Genomic DNA, 21886 nt, shown 5'->3' on the forward strand with positions numbered 1-21886 from the left:
TGAGCCACTGTTTCGAGCAGGAACGTTGCAGCACCCATCAAGATGGCACAAATCGTCTTTGACATCGTTATGTGCTGAGAGGACGCCTCAACCCCCGCCCCCTACAACGGGCATATTTTCAGCCCCTTCTGTGATTGCGGAACAACCGGTACCAGTTTAATATCTAGCAGGAGCGAATTATAGTTTCCTTAATTTATTCAATCTCCTTATGTAAATGAAAATGTAAGGAAAAATGTACGAGTTTGTAACATATTTGCCGGTCGGGGTGGCCGAGCGGTTCTAGGCGCTACAGTCTCGAACCGCGCGACCGCTACGGTCGCAGGTTCGAATCCTGCCTCGGGCACGGATGTGTGTGATGTCCTTAGGTTAGTTAGGTTTAAGTAGTTCTAAGTTCTAGGGGACTGATGACCTCAGAAGTTAAGTCCCTAGTGCTCAGAGCCATTTGAACCATTTTGTAACATTTTTCTGTCAATGATATTACATGTAAGCTCTGTATATTATGAAGTTTGGTCCGGTAGAGAACGTTCTGCCTGTGAAAAAAAGTGCTAGATGTGGAAGCCACAAATTAAGTAGTCACTCTCAGAAAGGAGGTATTGAGACGGGCAGAGGTGATACAACTGATAATTTACAGAAAATCAGTTTTATTTTTAAGAAGGAATGCGCGAGCGCGGCATTAATTAGTAGAGAAATTAGTTTTTTGAGGAAAGTAGAACAGTTTTGGCAGCGGTGGAAAGTAGAAGAGCTTAAGAATATTACGAAGAAAGTATATGAAAACGGGTAATGCAGTAATTACATAAAGAGACTAGAAGAAACCAGAACTTCCTAGACCCTGATTGTTTCACTGTTGTTGTCATAACTTGTAGGGGTTTCGAGAATTCCGAAATCGGCGCAGAAGTGAATTTCGCAAGAGGAAGTATTGTGAAGGAAAGAAGACAAGCAAGAGTCGTCAACTTAAAGAGAATTATTGTTACAAGGTCCATCGCTGAAGACGTGAGGCAGAAGCTAGTATTACACTGAGCCGCTTCAATCAGCAAGAGAAAACGAACACTTCGCGATTTCTCCTGGCAGGATAACAAGCTATTTTTCGTGCTATTTAGGACAGAATAAAGTCTGAAATTTGCCCGTTCTATGGATTGAATTACGACCTGAGACTGCCATCTGCTGTTTAGTGTGCCGAACTGAGAACTGTTTCAAAAATGAGCTCAAACAGTGTAAGGGACAAATCCCTCGATATTTTAAAGAGAAACAATAAAGCAAACTACTTGTTATTAAACACATTGTTACGCAGTCGTCCATTAAATCTAAAAAGTTAACCATCCCGACTTATTCCAGTCCCGCCTCCCATTCCTAATAGTTTAAAACTTTTACTGGCTATTCAGTCACGAGACGCCGGAGAATCTGGCAAAATTTATCTGCAGTTTAGTAATGAACTTTCCGACTGACAAAGTAGCAGCCACCATCTTGCTGTGGCACAGAAATCTCCAAAACCGAAGCAGTGCGACGGCGTCACAGAGTGTTCACCGGTGCGAGAAGAAAGCAGGGTGAGACATATGAATGTTTTCCAGCGACAGCATTTTTCAACAAACTATTTCGTAAATGATGATAGATATTTAAGAAGAGCAATCAGCATTCCATAAAAAAAGTATTTAAGATAATTTCATTCCATACCACTGCATTAGCGTTACAGCATTTTCACAGAATTGCAATCATACTGCATAACAAACTGTGTAAGCATTGGAGCTTTTATAGGAAATATCAATTTCCTACTACGTTTAAACCTCAAAGTACGTCACTGCTGAACCGCTAAATACGTTTGAGAATCACAAAAGGAAAGATCGACAGTAATTTCGAATACCAAGAATGAGTTTATGGATAGAACGTAATATGACGTAACGAAAATAAAGGATTTGTCTTGCAGCAACCGTGAATCTTAGATTTTATTCAGAAATGCTGTCCTTTCATTGGTCTAAGAGCCTTCATCATAGGTCTCAATTCCTTATGGTCTGGTTCTCTCTGGTGTGGGAATACAGACTAAAGTTGCGAGAGTTAAGTGATGAATGTAGGGACTATGGCATGGGGATGTAGAGAGTGCAGTATGTGAAAGCTTTGGTCGGTAAGGGAGGCGTACACGGATAGGCGAAGTTGTTACGGGGACCTTTCGCTACAAACGGTAAATCCGGTTTCGAGTCCTGGCTGGCATAAATTTTCATATGGCGCTGATCGGTAATAACGTTTCTATACCTAACACAGTCGGTATCATATTCGTTGTCAGTGAATTTATTTGGTTAAAAATGGATTACAAACAGTCGACTGCAAAAACGTTTATTTCGATGGTAACGTTTTCAGTCAGTAGATGACCATCCTCAGATCTCAGACTACAGTTGAGGTTCGTGGAGTGAACACCCGTTCCGTTCACCGCCACCGGCTGTCACCGTGGCATTACGAAACACACCTTGCCCTTTTCACACACGATATAATGCGAACTAAGGATGAAGGGCAACAGACAGATTCTGTATTTCTAGATGTGAGGAAAGCATTTGACACGGTGCTCTATTGCAGGCTGTTAACGAACGTAAGAGCATATGAAATAAGTTAACAGATGTGCGAGTTGCTCAAAGACTTCGAAATAATAAAACCCAGTATGTTGTCTTCTATGGCGAGTGTTCATCAGACATAAGGGTATAGTCAGGAGTGCCCCAGGAAAGTGTGACAGGACTGCTGTGTTCTCTACATACATAAACGATTTGGCGGTCAGGGAGGGCAGCACTCTACGGTTGTTTGCTAATGATGCCTTGGTGTGTGGTAAATTGTTGAAGACGAGTGACTGTTGGAAGATGTAAGACGACTAAGGCAAAATTTCCACTTTGTGTAATGAAAGGCAGCTAGCCCTTATGTAGAAAAATGCAAGTTGTGCTAATGAGTAGGAATACCAAGCCTGTAATGTTCTGATATAGTGTTATTAGTGCCCTGCTTGCCACAGTCAACTCGTTTAAATATCTGGGCGTAACGTCGCAAAGCGATTTGAGGTGGAGCGAGCACGTGAGAACTGTGGTAGTGAAGGCGAATGGTCGGCTACGCTTTATTGGGAGAATTTTAGGAAAGAGTGGCTCACCTGTAAATAAGGCTGCATATAGGATGCTGGTGCTAACAGTTCTTGAGTACAGCTCGAGTGTTTGATATCGGCACCAGGTCAGTCTGTAGAAAGACATCGAAGCAATTCAGAGGCGGGTTGCTAGATTTGTTACAGATAGGTTCGAACAACACGTAAGTGTTACGGAATTGCCTCGGGAACTCAAACGGGAATCCCCGGAGGGAAGGAGACGTTCTTTTTTAGAGAACCGACAACTGAAGCTGACTGCCAAACGATTCTACTGCCGCCAACGTACACTGCATATAAGGACCACGAAAATAAGGTACGAGAAATTAGTGCTCATACGGAGGCATATAGGCAGTCGTTTTTCCCTCGCTGTATTAGCGAGTGGAACAGGAAAGGAAATGACTAGCAGCGGTACGTGGTACCCTCCGTCAGACACCGTACGGTGGCTTGCTGAGTATCGGTATAGAAGTAGATATTAGGGTCTGAGGATGGTCGAATACTGACCGAAATGTGTTACCATCGAAATTATTGTTTTTGTATCGAGAATGCTTGTAACCCATTTTTAAAGTACTTTTCGCCAGACCGCTGTTTCTCCACGAGAAATTTCTCAAAAATTACGAATTGAAGGTGGGTAGTTGGACCGTTTTATCCCTTTGGCCAAAATATCTTAAGTTCCATGATCTCTGATGTACATTTGAAGCCTTCCCGCAACGGTATCAGTAGTGTGGAACTTCTGAATGATGATGATTGGTTTGTGGGGCGCTCAACTGCGCTGTCATCAGCGCCCGTACAAATTCCGAACCTTTGCTCAGCCCAGTCTCGCCATTTTCATGATGATGCAATGATGAGGACAACACAAACACCCAGTCATCTCGAGGCAGGTGAAAAATCCCTGACCCCGCCGGGAATCGAACCCGTGAACCCGTGCTCGGGAAGCGAGAACGCGACCGCGAGACCATGAGCTGCGGACGGAACTTCTGGAGTCCGCCACTCTTGTCACTATTTGTTTGTTAATGAATTACTGAAGCTTGTTTCCTTAAGTGTCGGTGTTTCTCTTATTGTCGTCTGTAGTCAGTTTGTACGTGTAACTGTACTTTTGTGACGAGCTGTTTTCGACAACGTCGAAGTCCTTTTTTTAAATATTTGACTACTTTAATGGTAACTTCTGCGTGTGTTTTAACCCCTCTCCATTTAATCTCTTAATTAATCAATTTGGAAGCCGCGGCAAGTAGGGACGAATTCGATTGCCTTACGCGGTCAAGAAAGACCGTAACTTACAATTTTCTCCCAGAGAATAAGGCGAGGACGCTTTCCTCTCATCATCTAAACTGAGCGACTGCCAAGTGCAGCTACAGAACGTAATTTTGTTACTAATGAATCTAATCAGTCGTGACTGTAAACGGTGTTTTATTACATTACTGGTGACCGATTTTAGTCTTAGTGGACTTTTTTCAGACCAATGGGTGACCCATTGGTGACATGCGTTTACGATGAGCAGAGCTATTTCGCCGGAGACACCAGTCGTCAACTGGACTTCAGACATCAAAAATTAATTCTGTCAGCCTATTCTTTAGTTTCAAGTGCCAAGCTTCTTAACCTAACTTGGGGTCAAGCTGCATCGCTAATGAAAGGTCCTCCGTAAGAATTTCATCGACGTCACTTATGTTCCATCGAGACTGAAAATACAGACTGAAGGTTCTTCAATCGCGCCAAAGCCTAGAGACGACTTTAACAGGGAGTGCAACGCGTTTATAATCTACCCCAGCTACACAGACAGGGCGACTGACTTCAGTCCGCTGCGTTTCGCTGCTCAGATCCCGCATTCCAGATGCTTGCCTCGCGATACGACTGTCAGCAGTGACACACTGAGCGACGGACGCCGGAGAGTTTTGGCGTGGGCGACGGGTGGGACCCGCAAGGGCCGCGCCTAACGGTCACACACATTGAGTCACAACCTCCCGCAAAGGAAGGCCCGGCCGGCCACCTCCATTGTACTGGCCGTGTTGCGAGTTGTGCCGACGCAAACGCGACCTACACCCAACTCCTAGCTGCAGTCTTAGATCGCTACGTTATACGTAACCATCAGCTGTCACGTCATTTTCTGCCATACTTTTCAGCGTAACGATGAAGATCGCAGATAGCTGAAGGGACAGTAAGGAAATAGCGAGACAATGGAATACAAAATCCGAGAAGGTACGGTTATTAGAAAACAAAGACTTAATTAACAGCGAAGACATGCAAATATTATCACCATTTAGCGTTTAAAATTATCAGCTGACTGCATCATATGTTTCCCGTCGTTTTAGTAAGGATCTCTGAGCTTCCTAGAACGAAAGAGTCGGCTGGCGACATTCTGTTCTCTTATCGAAAGCTCGAACGCTAACTAGCATGCATTTCACGGGGTTATGTTTTACGACTTTTGGCCGTCGTAATAAAATGTAGTTTGCGGCTAATATTTCGTAATCCTTAAACTGCCGAGTGTCCTTCGTTGTGCGTACTAGAGAGAGAGAGAGAGAGAGAGAGAGAGAGAGAGAGAGAGATATCGCAGGACGTTGAATAGAGAGCAAGGAAACTAAATGAATTGGTTAACTACGAATGGCAGCAAATTCCTGGAAACTGGTGACTCGTGACAGCAGGCAGGGTGGAGGGAAAGGAAAAATCGAAGGAATGGATGGAACCAATCAGATTGACGTAGGATACGTGTTGCTAAAGATGAACAGCATGAAATCTGCTGAGTGACGGGGCCAAGTTGTCACGGCCCAGAGTACGTATCATCATGCTGCGGTGACAAATTATTCTAAAACTCGAGCGGTTTTGCTTACTACTTGTTCAAACGATGACAGTTACAATATAGAAAGCTATGTTCCAGCGAGCTTTGACGTAATTACAGTGAGAAGCATATGTTTTTAAAGACTGTCTGAATCAAAACACGTTAATATAATGTCCAGTGGAGAAATGTGGGTAAAAAATACCTACATAACTTAATAATAATCTATACTGTGTGTCAAACATTCAATGTACACTGAGGCGGTACAATAACCGGAAAGAGAATGAATATAATTATTGGACTGTTAATTTCTTGTTGGTATACTTTGGGGTTGTTTTGGGGGAAGAGACCAAATAGCGAGGTCATGGGTCTCATCGGATTAGGGAAGGACGGGGAAGGACGTCGGGCGTGCCCTTTCAAAGGAACCATCCCGGCATTTGCCTGGAGCGATTTAGGGAAATCACGGAAAACCTAAATTACGATGGCCGGACGTGGGACTGAACCGTCGTCCTCCTGAATGCGAGTCCAGTGTGATAATCAATGCGCCACCTCGCTCGGTAGGTATGCTTTCATAAATTCGATGTAGCCGAGATATTTTGGATTGAATTACAACAAAGGGAAACAAGAACTTAATTTCCTTTATAACGATTTTTACACACTGACTGTTGCAGGTTGTGTGTGAATCAAATCCATCTCCAAATCAAACTCCAAATCAAACTAGTATGAACACCGAGCATAGATTCCTTCCAAATCTCTGCCTTATTCAGCACTAGATTAGACGGTTCTGAATAGTAATGGGATTTTTTCTGTATTAAAGCTAAGTGACTCCTACACCAGACTTGCGCTTTTCGCAAGTGAGACACAGTAGCATTCCTCACTACCTGGCTACAAGGTTCAAGTACCCCATAGCTATTACCGTGGCCTTTAACTATAGTACAGTACTGTGCCAAGTGTTAATTTCATACTTTTAATTTTGCTAAAGCTACTGGGTATCAGACGCAAAAATTACGTCCAGTTTCTGACAATAGGTATTTTCAGATGTTATTGAAGGGCGATGTGAGCGTTGAATACTACGGTGCGTGAATGCACGTCGCCTAAACACAGCAGAACAGCTAAACGTCCAAATAAACTAGCAATAAAACTGACTTCTGTGTACCAAGATAGTCTACGGACACTGCTGCGTATAAAGGCTCCAAAGTGGACAGATGTCTAGGCTTTTAAACTGGCTAAACCTTTATGATGAATGTAATTTGGTCAACAGTACCTAAATTAAAGCAAAACTCTTCTGCTAGGATGGATGTTGGCGTGTCCTGTGAGTAACTTCGGAAAAAAAATCATTGCAATCACTCCCGGGAGAAAACAAGACTGTCGGAGCAGCATTATCGTCGTTGGAAGTTGTCTCTCGATTTCAAGACCTATCTGGTTACGGATCAAATCTCTGCGAACACGTTGACTGCCTTCATAGAGTACACGAGTCTGAATCAATGTAATTAAACTTTCCTTACCGCTGAAAGTGTCCACGAAAAGCTCAATACTTTGAAGTATTTCCTATCGTCTCAGCCTAATTAATCATGTGCTAACTCCTTCGATCATCTTACTGGCTGTGTATTAAATGTCTCACACCTTTCGACAGCTGTGGTAAGTATTGCAGAAAGCCTGCCTCAAGACACGAAGACATGATCGCACCTGACTTTCACTTCCAGCTGTCTGGCTGCGGTAAGACACACATACGACGATTACTGCACACACTACGAGAAGATTACGAACTGTAACTTGGCAGCGCAAAGCACATAGTCTCGAAATCACAGGGATAACTTATCTTTGTGAGTTCGAGACGCTATACTTCGTTCGTTTGCTGACACTATACGAGTACATCCCCTATGTTTACGGGCGTCTACTGTCAGCGAACGACATGTCTCAGCGTGAAAGAGAAGATAGTTCAGTGTATTTTCTGGGACTGTTGGATGGCTAACCCTTGTGAGCATATGGCACGCCAGAATGATAAAGCGATTTCTGTCTCGGTGGACCCCTGTGGGTTAGCCCGGCACGTCAACAGGAGGCGCGTTATTTGCACGGCACGAGTGCCGTTTGCGTCACGGGTGGCCGCCCCCACTAGGGGAAAACCTAACTACTCTTTCGCGGAACCACGCCGTTTAAAGACAGTATCCCGACGATACATTCGCAACAGCCGAAACTCTTCATGTCACCCGGCGTTTGCGGAGACGGCTCAACAGCGAACGGAGGAGAAATAAAATGATACGTTTCTGCGGTCGAATCACTGAAGGTCAACCACAGCAGCCATTTGTTGCATGTTGTTACGGAGATTGCAGGTGGTGATCAGCTAGGTGAATCTCTGCTAATTTGCAGGAAAGCTGATAGAAGTGAAAGCTGACAGAGGTGAAAGCTGATGACCTCAGAAGTCTTATTATTATCAGGTTACGTTTCCTATCATCCTAAAACTTAGGATGAAGTCTGAGTACCATTTCCACTTAACCAGGTACTATGTCATACCAGAAATAAATACTAATTATTTAAATGTAACATCCTTCTTATGTATTACTATCATTAAATTATCTCTAAGATAATGTTAAATAATTTGAAATACTGAATACTCCTGACGTAGCTTTCCAAAAAAACCTGAAGTGGCGTTGCTGAAAGTATCACTTCTGCATGCATACGCAATAACTTAACAGAACAGCTAATAACATGAATTCCCATGGACCACAATATTTTATCAGCCTTTTACTTTCTTTCCGTCTAAGGAAAGATTTTCATTAAAAAAACAAATGTCACCACAAATTCGACATGAACGTATAAAAACAGTTTATATTTTTGTAGAGAGAGGGAGGGGGGGGGGAGAGAGAGAGAGAGAGAGAGAGAGAGAGAGAGAGAGAGAGAGAGAGAGAGAAGGCGGGGAACAACTTTTAGCTTAATGTTCCCAGTGCTACACACTTCAACAATGCCCTGAGTCAAATTCCAAACGTTACGTCTTTGGGCAAGAGGTAATGTGACACTATTCGTCAACTAACGATCTGATGTTGCTCTTTTACATTCAGATTTGTCTTTCACTGTCGTCTATTCAGTTGTAATAAACGAGGTTTTAACCCAAAGGATTGTACAGACTGTGTTCTAGTCTCCTGTATTTTTAATTAGTATGCTTACAATAATAAGACGTACAATAACGCCACACGTAATTGCCCCCATCAGAGGCTTCAATCGTGACCTCGTGTACAGGAAGCAGTGGAACTGCCCTGAAATATCTGAGAAGGGCCTCGACGAATTTAATCGCCGCAGTACTCTCGGTGCTAGTAGAGAAAAGTAGGCTTTGTGTCGCTAACGGGCTACACCGTCAATTTTCCATTTTATGGTCATCATGACGCTCCTGGATGTAAACAAAATTCTCTGAATGAATTAGGACCTATTCAGGGAAAACAACTTGTGTTGTACATTCTCTTTTCATACACGACATCTTGCAAACAACAGATACAGAGGGCAGGTCGATTCCACCTCTCTAGATTTCTGGGAGGCATTCGTCATTGCACATCGTCGACCACTGGCGAAGAAACGGCCACGCAGAGCATCTTGACATAATTACTTGCCTAGATGAATGTTTAACATAACCACTCACATTATACTTCACGGGCTGAATCAAAGTAAATCGGAAACCCCAATCAAGCACAATAATTGGGACGATCAGTGAGATCGTTGTAGGAAGACGAATGGAGAGCACTTAAGTTTTGTTGCAGTAGTCCTTGTAAAAAAATCGCATACGACACTAGTGCGACCAGCTCTGAAATATTGTTTCAGTGTTCTGAGTTCTTATCACGTAGCTATGGCAAGAGGCATCGATTGAAATCTGAGAGTTGCTATTAAGATCAGCAGGTCGGAACAACTCTTAGGTGTATCAGACACGCTGGAGGAACGTAAGTGAGAATCCTAAGACAAACGACTCACCCTGTTTAGTAAATTTAGAGAACATGTGTTTCCAGAAGACACACCATTATTCTATCGCCATCGTTTAACTCATTTTCTCAATACGCGAACAGAAAAGGACAAAGTCGATTTTATATATATAATCTCAGACAAAGCCAGTGGCGTTAAGAGAAAGGACATAGAAACTCCCACGAGGCGCGTATTCGGTGAAGCTCAGGCGAATTTTGCATGCCAATTTGAAGCTGTTTCCCGATTTGACAGAAAACAAGTGTCCTTTAGTAAATCAGTAGTAAAATTAGTAGTAGTACCACAGTGGTATTGTGGGAAGCCGAGACGGAAGATTTACTAAAGGACACTTGTTTTCCGTCAAGCCGGGAAACAGCCTCAAATTGGCACGCAAAATCCGCCTGAACTTGACCGCATGAGCGCCTCGTGGGAGTTTCAATGTCCTCTGTCTCATAAAGCCAATGGCTTTGTCGGCTATTACAGTAACTTATTAAACTTTCCCGTGAGGATAATGAAAGCAGAAAGACTTAGGAGCGTTATGCACAAACTAGTTAAGTATACAATTCCGTCTAAACTTAACCCTTACAAGCAAAGTAACTTCGTAGTAAGACGTCCAGACAGACAGAATGATTTAATTGTTAATTTTGGTGAAATAAAAATTCAAAATACTTTGAGGTATGATTCACACAACGTCAATTACACATTCTGCAAGTGCAGGACAAATAGTTTTAATGTTCAGTGAAAATTTTAACCAAGTTCGATTCACGCCGCGCATGTTCTTTTTCCGAGTGACTACCGTGGGCCAATCTGACTGTTTCCCGGCTTGATAGACCCCAAGCGTCCTGTATCAACTTGTTTGTCTCGACTTGACCTACATCAATGTTACGGCAACTGTTTGCACCCTAACATAATTGCGTAGGCTTCCACGGCCAGAGTCAGTCGACACAAAACTTTTCTAGGTATGGTACCGCGTCATAATGTATAAAACTACTGCTGCTGGAGAATAACCGAAGTTTCGGCCACGGTTGCAGTGGCCTCCTCCTGGCCGCTGCAACCGTAGCCGAAACGTTGGTTATTCCCAGCAGCAGTAGTTTTATACATTATGACGCGGTACCATACCCAGAAAACTTGTGTCGACTGTTTACACCCTGCGTATGTGGATATTCTCCTCGCTGGGCTGCAGAAGAGCTCACCACTTCATCCACTTGGTGCAGTGGTACAGATATTTTGACACGCAGTAGGGTAATAAGAAACACCTGCCTCAGTGTTTGAATATACCTCCGGTCACTAGGTTCACGCTGTGCAAACTAGAGTTAAACAGGCTGTCTGCAGCCAGCCTAACCGCCTGTTGACACAGACAGCCAGAGCCACAAATCAGAGCAGTGCGGCTGCTTCTTGGTCGCGGCTGTACCTCGGCTGGATGTGTGTCAGCGGCGACGCGCGGGCGGTAATTTCGCAGCCGCCGGTTTTCACAGCGTGATAGCGCCGCTGTCGCCGCTGCCACCCTCCGCTCCCGTGCTCTGTGCTACCGGCCCGCTACCATTTACGACGTTGTCGTAAATACCGTCGCAGGTTTATTGCCGTCTCTTTACTGCTCTCGGCAGGCGTAATCGCACAGTATCTCAAGAATCCCCAGAATGGGTGGCAACTGGAAGCCTCTCAAGAATCGGAGTGATTGCCCTTCACTACTCACATAAAAAGTTTTCCCATGATATTACACTACTCGCCATTAAAATTGCTACACAAAGAAATGCAGATGATAAACGGGTATTCATTGGACAAATATATTATACTAGAACTGACATGTGCTTAGATTTTCATGCAATTTGGGTGCATAGATCCTGAGAAATCAGTACCCAGAACAACCACCTCTGCCCGTAATAACGGCCTTGATACGCCTAGGCATTGAGTCAAACAGAGCTTGGATGGCGTGTACAGGTACAGCTGCCCATGCGGCTTCAACACGATACCACAGTTCATCAAGAGTAGTGACTGGCGTATTGTGACGAGCCAGTTGCTCGGCCACCATTGACCAGGCGTTTTCAGTTGGTGAGAGATCTGGAGAATGTACTGGCCAGGGAAGCAGTCTAACATTTTCTGTATCCAGAAAGGCCCGTACAGGACCTGCAACATGCGGTCGTCCATTATCCTGCTGAAATTTAGGCTTTCTTTCGCAGGAATCGAATGAAGGGTATAGGCACGGGTCATAACACATCTGAAATTTAACATCCACTGTTCAAAGTGCCGTCAATGCGAACAAGAGGTGACCGAGACGTGTAACCAACGGCACCCCATACCATCACGCCGGGTGATACGCCAGTATGGCGATGACGAATACACGCTTCCAATGTGCGTTCACCGCGATGTCGCCAAACAAGGATGCGACCATAATGATGCTGTAAACAGAACCTGGATTCATCCGAAAAAATGACATTTTGCCATTCGTGCACCCAGGTTCGTCGTTGAGTACACCATAGCAGCCGCTCCTGTCTGTGATGCAGCGTCAAGGGTAACCGCAGCCATGGTCTCCGAGCTGACAGTCCATACAGCTGCAAACGTCGTCGAACTGTTCGTGCAGATGGTTGTCGTCTTGCAAACGTCCCCATCTGTTGACTCAGGGATCGAGACGTGGCTGCACGATCCGTTACAGCCATGCGGATAATATGCCTGTCATCTCGACTGCCGTTGGGATCCAGCACGGCGTACCGTATTACCCTCCTGAACACACCGATTCCATATTCTGCTAACAGTCATTGGATCTCGACCAACGCGAGCAGCAATGTCGCGATACGATAAACCGCAATCGCGATAGGCTACAATCCGACCTTTATCAAAGTTGGAAACGTGATGGTACGCATTTCTCCTCCTCACACGAGGCATCACAACAACGTTTCACCAGGCAACGCCGGTCAACTGCTATTTGTGTATGAGAAATCGGTTGGAAACTATCCTCATGTCAGCACGTTGTAGGTGTCGCCACTGGCGCCAACTTGTGCTTGTGTAATGCTCTGAAAAGCTAATCATTTGCATATCACAGCTTGTTCTTCCTGTCGGTTGAATTTCGCGTCTGTAGCACGTCATCTTCGTGGTGTAGCAAATTTAATGGCCAGTAGTGTAGCTCTGTAACAGGTGTGCCGCTTTCTGAGAAGTCCAGAAGTTCTAAATAGCGGGTTAAGCTGTCAGGAACCGAAACAAAGTCAAAATTATTGTCATCAGAGGAATGACATAGCACAACGCCTCCACTAACGGCAGTATTGTTTTAACCCCAGCGCACATTCTCGCGCTCAGTTCTGTTCTGCCCTGGCATTTGCTGAAATTCTGTTGCGTAGCTGAAGCCAGCGGCCTGTCGAAAAACTAATTCTCAGCAACGACTGCCATACGCCTCAAATTATGTATCCACATTTGAATGCCCTCAGTGAGCGTCCGCTTTTGAACGATTGTAAGTATCGACCTCTAGCAAAAGGAGTCACGATATTCGAATCACCAATTTTCTTAACTTATTAATGCAATTAGCAATATTTAGTTGCAGTCTACTTCCCAAATTATTACCCACATTGACGATTAGCAACACTATTGAAACATAATAAAAGCATTACCATCTCCCTAATTTGCTCTTTGTAGTTGCTTTTAGTAACGTTCCTGTGTGTGTTGTCTGACTATCATTTACCCGTAAGTAAGGTAACAACGCCATCACCCAGTCTGAATCTTTTACTTTCAGTCCTAAAAATCATCACCACGTACACTGTTTGCGTCTGGTCGGGGAAAGAGGTCCACATTAAGATTTTTATTCAGTCACATTTACTCATTCCAAGACATTTACCCATATGGATGTTTTCTTGAGGGGGGAAAACGTGACAGTACCAGAGCCGCCATAGCGACAATTTATCACTATTTACAAAACACCTGCAGATTAAAAATGTCTATAAAGGTGTATTTTCGTATTTCCTCCAAACTCGTCACTCGTCACCCGTCATATGTACCAAAAACTCTCAACCAAGTGCAACATCGCTTCAAGACTCCAGCGTTCGAACATACATGGAATCCCAGAATTCAAGCGGTTGGAGCACCTGGGTATTTGACTTCAAGTTTCTTGCCTTACATTAGATCAAGTTATATCAAGTGTATTTTTTGTCATTCTTACACAATTTTTATTTGTCATGGACTAGTTTGGTTAGTTGATTTGGGGGAGGTCACCAAACAGCGAGGTCATCGGTCCCACCGGATTAGGGAAGGATAGGGACGAAAGTCTGCCTTGCCCTTCCGAAAGGTCCACGCTAGCGTGTAAATAAAAAGGTGTAAATGGCTCTGAGCACTATGGGACTTAACATCTGAGGTCATCAGTCCATAGGACTTAGAACTACTTAAAACTAACTAACTAACCTAAGGACATGACACACATCCATGCCCGAGGCAGGATTCGAACCTGCGACCGTAGCGGTCGCGCAGTTCCAGACTGAAGCGCCTAGAACCGCTCGGCCACTGCGACCGGCATGCCAGCGTGTGACTGAAGCGATTTAGGGAAATCACGGGAAACCTATATCAGGATGGCAGGACGTAGGTTTGAACAGTCGTCCTTCCGAATACGAGTCGAGTGTGCTAACCACTGCACCCCTCGACCGGTGGCTCATTTGGATCACATAGCGCATTGGATGTGCTGAAACCAGTGCGACCAAAAAAGTAAACGAAAAAAGAAAAGCAAACAAGGCAACGTTTACCTGTATTACGTGAACGATTCCTCAAAATTTTGAAAATCTTTCCAAATACAAATTATCACGCAATTCTGAAGTATTAAGAAAAATGGGGCACATATTATTAGGGAGAGAAATTGGCTGCTAGTGTATCACACTGAATTTCGTAGTACCGAAAACTTACATAGCATTCCATTCAACGAGGCAGATGGAAACATTTGATCGTTACTTTTATAGTAAAAAACTAACGTTCAGGTGTTTGAGCATAAAAAAGTAAACTGTCCCTATCTGAGAGTATGAATTAAGCAACGAATGATGTAAGCGAGATTTTAGCAGCGCAAACTATTGATTACAGACTAGAAGATCATGGTTGGTCCATCAATAGATGTAGAGAGCAGCTTTGAAGTAGGCTAGAAGTCCGGTCTAAATATCACGTAAAATTTTGGTATTACCGCTGTGTACTTCCCATGCCACTGAAAAGTAGTAGCCGTATCCTTCCACTGATAAGTAACCCAAAATTTTTGGTGAAAAATTAATCAACTTAGTGTACCTTTCTAGAAATTTTTGTGATACTTTATCACTTCTACGTGTTGGAAATACTCCACAGGCTGATCAGATAATAAGCTTATCACGTGACATACTGAAAACCATTGATCAAGGAAATCGGATAGGAATATTATTTCGTGATTTCCGAAAAGTATTTGGCTCAGAGTCAGACCAATGCTTACTAACGAAAGTATCATATATACTACCAAACGAAACTTGTTACGGGAATGAGAGGTTATCTTGGAACGGAGAACGTAGTATGTTACCTTTGAGGTCAAAAATATAGAAATTTTTGGCGTGCCCCAAAAAAGCTTTTGAAACCTCCGCTGTTCATGTTTTACGTTAATCACCTGCTTTATTAACAGCAACCTCATGCCTTCTGGAGACGATTTAGTTACTATTAATCCATTACGAAGGGCTGAGAAAAGTTGCATACGTCCTCAAATCACTAACTTCAGAGAGGTGTTAACTTCGCAACGACTTTGAAAGTTCATACACGTAAAAAATGTGCTCTTCGCTAAATGAAAAAAGTGTTCTGTGATTACATCTTCAATCACTGTTGCACAATAAATCAACTCATACAAATGATTGGGATACGAAATGATCACGAAGGTTCAGTTCTAGATGCAGCAGATGGCAGTCTTCAATTCATCGAAAAATCAGGAAAAATTCCGTAAGTTTACGAACAAGATTGCTGTAAAACACTTAATCGTATTTGGTAAAGATTTCGCAGCCTTCAGCAATATTCTGACAGAGTATATTGGACAAATACAAAGAAAATCAGAGCATTTAGAAGTATATTTGCAGCATGAGACTGTCACGGGCATGCTAGACCACACGACCTGTCAAACTCTTGAAGGTAACTGCCAACTTCCTGCGAAATCCTAGATTCAAGAAGAAGTATGAAGAAGCATGAAGCGAGGAACGTGGAAATACAGTGCAGACTCCTAAATACCAGATGGTTGTAATTGAAGTACACCTACTTGCAGAGGTCCAGTATGGGCTGTAATTATCGTAGGAAAACGAAAATCTGTGGATATTCTAATGCGTTAATGTTGAATCGATTTACGCTGGGAAAAATTCCAATTTTGGCCACCAGGTGTAAATCTGGCGCCCAATCTGCAACTTTGTTTTCAGGGTAAATCGGTTCCGAATTCACGCACAAGCTTATCTAAAAATTTTCTCTGCCTTACGATAGCTACAGCCCACGCTAGACCTCCGTGAGTAGCTGCACCTTAATTATAACCACCTGGTTCTGATCGGGTACTGACTGCTAATCAGAGATTAACGACAGCACTCCTATTGGCACTTGAGTATTCCTCCTTCCCATGCTGCACACGCGAATGGAGCGACAACAAGTACCCTCTGCCATGCGCTTCACAATGGTTTGAAGGGAATAGATGTAGACGCAAATTTATTGAAATAAGGCGACACTGTCTTAAAGCGAGGTTAGCTTACCGCATGAGGCAGAGAAGCCGCTGGGATGGTGGAGCGCCGTCTGCAACTCTTAGGCCGGAGGCGCCAGGACTGCTGACGGCGCGGCTGGCGATCTTAAATGGCCTCGCCGCGAAGGGGGGCCGGGGGTTTTCCCACGTCACAAGGAGGCTACCTGCCCGCGCCGCCTTACTCCTGACCCCCTTCGGAGACAGTGCGATGCCCTTGCTGCGAATCATCCGGTATGAGCGGCAGCGCCCTCATCTGGGCGTCAGGCACGACGGTGCCTGAAGTTTGTCCCTCTGCGTCAGGCTCGCACCTGGGCGTACTTCCCCGTGGCACTGCGACTGTACCAGCCCAGTGATGGCTCTTCTATTCACCTGTTTCGTGATGTGTGTGTGACCAATGAGATGTCTCATTACTGGCACGCCAGTGAAACCGTCACACTTTCATTACCACCTTCTCAGTTCTGTATCACGAACTTGGAAATGACTTGTCTTACTAAATGAAGTTCCATCTAGTAATACAAGGTCCCGTTACATCAAAGTGACCAACGCCTGTGTTCGATGTCAACGTGCAATAACCACCCACAGATGGCAGCACTAGCAGTGGTTACGTAAAGCGTGCCGTCCGAAAGGGCATGATCATTGGTTTTCGGGCCAAGAGTGGAAGCAGTTCTGAAATAGCTAAGTTTCTAAACTATTCGAGTACCGACGTGGTTAGAGTATACTGTGCATGGCAAAACGGCGACATTCAAAACCGTCGCCGGGGCAGCTGTACTGCACCACGAGCCTTACATGACAAGGGTGCGGAGATGGGTGCGGCGAACAGACAAACTGTTTACAACTGGCCGCCCAGGTGAACCAAGGGGGCTACCAACAGTGTGTTCTCAACGACCGTTCAGCGAACGCTGCAGCGAATGGGCCTCCGCAGCAGGCACCCGGTTTATGCATCCACGCTGACTGCCTTTCGTAGGCAAAGAAGGCTGGAGTTTGCATGCTAATACCGCAGTTGGATTTACACAGTAGTGGCTACAGGTAACATTTTCGGATTAATCACGTTTTATGTTCCATCGGAAGCGTATGAAAGGTCCGAAAGCAAACACTCTGCAACAATCTTCGGAAGGGTCCAGGCCGGAGGAGGGAGAGTTACGGTCCTGTGAATGTTTTCGTGCCATTCTGGAAGGCGCATGGATCAACTTAAGCACACATCCATCTTTGGGGATCATGTTCACCACTACAAGCAGTTTGTTTTTCCTTGGCGCGACGGGGCAACACAACGTGTCACACAACTCTCAGAGTACGTGCGTGGTTTGAAGAGCACCACTGCAATTTTTCTGTGTTTCACTAGCTACCAAACTCGCCGGATTTAAAGCCAATCGGTAATCCGTGCAACCGTTTCGACCGGGCTTTCCGCGCCATTGATCCTCCACAGATAATCCTAGTGCCGCTAGCCACAGGACTAGAGTCTGCATATACCTGTCGGTACCGTCTAGAAACTCATTGACACTTTCCGCACTTCTCGCAGTGGCCTGCGCTGCAAAACATGTGTTACTCAGACGTTTGGGAGGTGGCTTCAAAGCGACAGGACGGTGTAGAGCTAGGATCCAAGGCGTGAGCATAATTTGCAATGATACCAACAAACTACATCTTGTAGATTTTGTTCATAGCTGCTATTTTTCCAACAAAACTGGTATATAGTTCACCAAAAAATAACTCAGCTGCCGGAATATTTTATTTACTAAACCGGTTTCAACAGGTTAATCTGTCACCCTTGGATGTTCACTGTTGGCTTATAACTTGCATAAAGTAGTCAGTACCATCCTGAATGAAGCGTAGCGCAATGACATCAAAAAATGTACGTCTGGTAAGCGATAATTGTACATGGAGATTGATAGCTTAGAGTGAATTAATCACACTTACGTACCGAGTCCAGATGATGTGCTAGGCAATACTGATCTTTCGAAATATGACAGATTAGCCTGTCGAAACCGGTTAGGTCAGTGAAATATTCCAACTGGCTTGCAGCCAGATGTCTACGTCTATACTAGATATATCGGCTGACGAAGTGAGTTCCACACTGGTGATTACTGGTGCACATCGCTGGCTCATGCACATAGGTTATAGCTGTACGACCACCTTCTGTCGAGTTCAGCTCCCTCCGTCTAACATTCCTGCATCTCAGATGCACAAGCGCGTGCATAACAGGGATTTCGAATTATGGGGCCGCGGACAAAAATTCTGTGGTCAAAATAATAAAACTATCGCTTGCCATTAGTTCTAAAATTTTACCTCTTTCGAGATAGTAGGTAAATCACTGGGTGCAGGGTTAAAAGCCAAAAGAATGATTAATAAAGACCTTCTGCTAAACTTATTTCCAGACATTCCATGATTGAATCCCAGAAAGATTTCGTCGCCGTCGAGATTTTCATGGTATAGTAATCTGTAGAATGTCTTGAGATGCAATGCTCGGCTGCAGATGACTTACTGGGCTGTGAAAGACTAGTTGTATTTATGTTCCACGCATCTCTCATGAAATGCGCATGTTGCCTGACCCACCTATGCCTTGCCAAATTGACATGTTATTCTGGAGACTCCACACTTCTGCATACTCGCAATCCTGCTGGCTTTATAAATACACTAGTCTACAGCTCAATGGCTCTGACTTAGAAAGTTTTATGGTTCACCCTTCACTCTCAAGCATTATTGTCACTCAACGACAATGAGTTCAAAATCAATATAAGTAGCTCTGTTCCATCATGCTCGTTCGTCAACTTTTTATTCAATAATGACTATTTTTAACAAATTACGGCCAACAGATGTAAGTTTTGAGATGCTGAATGTACGAGATGGTTCAGCTGAGGCGGGGTGATGTCAGAGATGACAGTGAGTTTTCACGGAGGGCCGAGCGCTTGGCGATAAATGAGAGGCCAGTGATGGCTAATAGGAGGGTTTTCTCTAGGAACTTGAAGCCGCCAGCCGGCATTTAGAATGGTCTAAAGTGCTACACATGACTCGCCACATTAAAATATTTCTTAATCTCTACATAGAAAAGGAAATTTCCTGACCCATCACCCAGGCCAAACCTCTAAAGACAGACGCTTTAAATTTGGAGAGGGTGTTTATCTTATACCGTGGGCATTGTTCAATATTACGTCCCTATGGCGGTGAAGTGAGGGAGAAAGGTTTTTTGAAAATATGTCGTTATTAAGGCAATTTTGAAGATAGAACTACGAAAATTGGTATTTGGTTTCTCTGTCAGAAATAAAAAATATGTTTTAGAATTTTTGGGAATTCAACCAGTAAGTAAAATAGTGAAAGTTTTTTCTAAATAAATCTTCATTGAAGTATTATTAAAGCATTTTTGAAGCCACTGCTAGAAAAAGAGGTATATGCCTTCTCGGTTAAAAATAAAAGAATAAGTTTCTCAGTCTTTTTGGAAATTCATCACCTAAGACGGTGGAATAGGGGATGAAAATTGTTACGATAATATTTCGTTATAAAAGCAATTTTTAAAGACAAATCAGTTGAAATTGGAATGACTTCTAAATAAATGTGTATAAGGGGATGAAAGTTCCTAGGTAAATACCATCACAACAATTCTAGAGGAAGCGTATCGTGGCGCTGAGGACGTCTAATGGAACAATAATATTAAAAATACCACAGTAACTACAGGAGTTACGTTATCTTAGTATATAAATATTCTCACGACAATCTTTCCAAATTAATGGCATTTAACACTTCACGCGGTCTTACCAAGCAAGGTATTGGACGATGAGTCTCTATCGTCCCTGAAACTCACATTTTATTAACTGAGTTATGTTTTTATATCGTTTTTGTTATGTAAGTGTGTAAGAATATCTTATTCTTACAGTTACGTAGTATGGCAATTCTCGTATCTGGAGAAATGCTAGCATCTTTCAAGTGTCGACAAAAAGTTTGTTTGAGGGTGTTACTGCAGCGAATATGCAACGTAGAACGACTGCAAAGTGGCACCGACATATAGACAAGGGACTGGCGTGGTATTCGTGTCTTAATGTGTGTGCGGTAAATGCGGAAACCTCAGCTATGGCGACGCCATTACCAAATGAGTCCAAAAAAAACCAATGTGCTGTTACTCTTGTCTTGAATGCCGAAGACCAAACACCGGTAGACATCCATCGGAGAGTGAAGAATGTGTACGAGACAGCATGTTTGTCGAAAAAACAGCGTTTTGGAATGGTGTACCAAGGAGTACTGCTGCTTCAGGAGGGAGGGAGAGAGGGGGAGAGAGGGGGAGAGAGGGAGAGAGAGAGAGAGTTGTATATCTTTATATATCTATGATATCCTCGGTGTGGAAGCACACGAGGGTCCAAACCTCTCGTGGGAACCCACGAAACGCTGCGTACAAATGAGGTATATCGACAAGGATGCTCCAAGTGAGAATATGGGTTGACCAGTAAGCTTGCTCGGGTAGCCGAAGCGACGCTCGTGTAAAGCGGGAAATTAGGGTTCGAGCGCTGCTCCGGCAAAATATTTTCACGATCACCATTGAATTCAGAAGGATGTAGGTTGCAGTAGGTACTGGGAGATGAAGAAGCTTGCACAGGATAGAGTAGTATGGAGAGCTGCATCAAACCAGTCTCAGGACTGAAGACCACAACAACAACAACAACAACAACCATTGAATTATTTCAATGCCCAAGTGCGGCTGACGTCGGTATGTATCTCTAAATACTGGCCTCTGTATCAAAAATATAGGTGTCTGACACTCATCTTCTCTATAGATAACAGGCAGTCAGTCTGACTGACTGGATTACTCACTCACTCGCTCACTCACTCACTGCCGCCCAGCACCAACCGCTAAGGACAAAACTTTAACTTTGGGGAGAGCGTAGGCGTCATTTAAGAAGAGATTGTTCGAAAATCCACTCTTGCGCGGGTGAATAGGAAACCAAAGGCTTGTTGAATGCAAGTCGCTATTAAGGCAATTTTGACGCTAGCACCACGAAAATTATTGGTTTCTCAGTCAAAAAAAAAAAAACATGTTCCTGCATTTTTGGAAATTCTGTCACTAAGGCGGTAAAACAGTGGGTGAAAGTCTTTTTGAAAACAAATTATCAAGACTGACTGCCGGAACTGTATCGCCGAAGGTTATGTACCAGCACGAGGCCATTTTCTGGTGTATATAACTGTTAGAACATTACCTGTGATGTTAATTTCTTCGATATCAAACCTGCTAGGCCACATGTAGGCGAATTATGCACAATATTCAATAACAAATCGAGACTCCTTTCAGTATTTCAAACGAACAACACTTATTTTTTGCAATAATAGAGCAAAATTAATATATATAGGATATATTTCTGAAATCAACAGGCGGTGTGGCCTTGCGGTTCTAGGCGCTTCAGTCTGGAACCGCGTCACCGCTACGGTC

The 21886-nt window shown here is 43.8% G+C and overlaps 1 protein-coding gene across 1 annotated transcript in view; it reads right to left on the bottom strand.

The window, feature by feature from the left end:
• The window catches only part of LOC124776205, a 332368-nt gene that overhangs the window by 153086 nt on the left and 157396 nt on the right, over positions 1 to 21886 (bottom strand). The window lies entirely within an intron of this gene.

Source organism: Schistocerca piceifrons, chromosome 1 (assembly GCF_021461385.2).
Source record: "Schistocerca piceifrons isolate TAMUIC-IGC-003096 chromosome 1, iqSchPice1.1, whole genome shotgun sequence".
NCBI lineage: Eukaryota > Metazoa > Arthropoda > Insecta > Orthoptera > Acrididae > Schistocerca > Schistocerca piceifrons.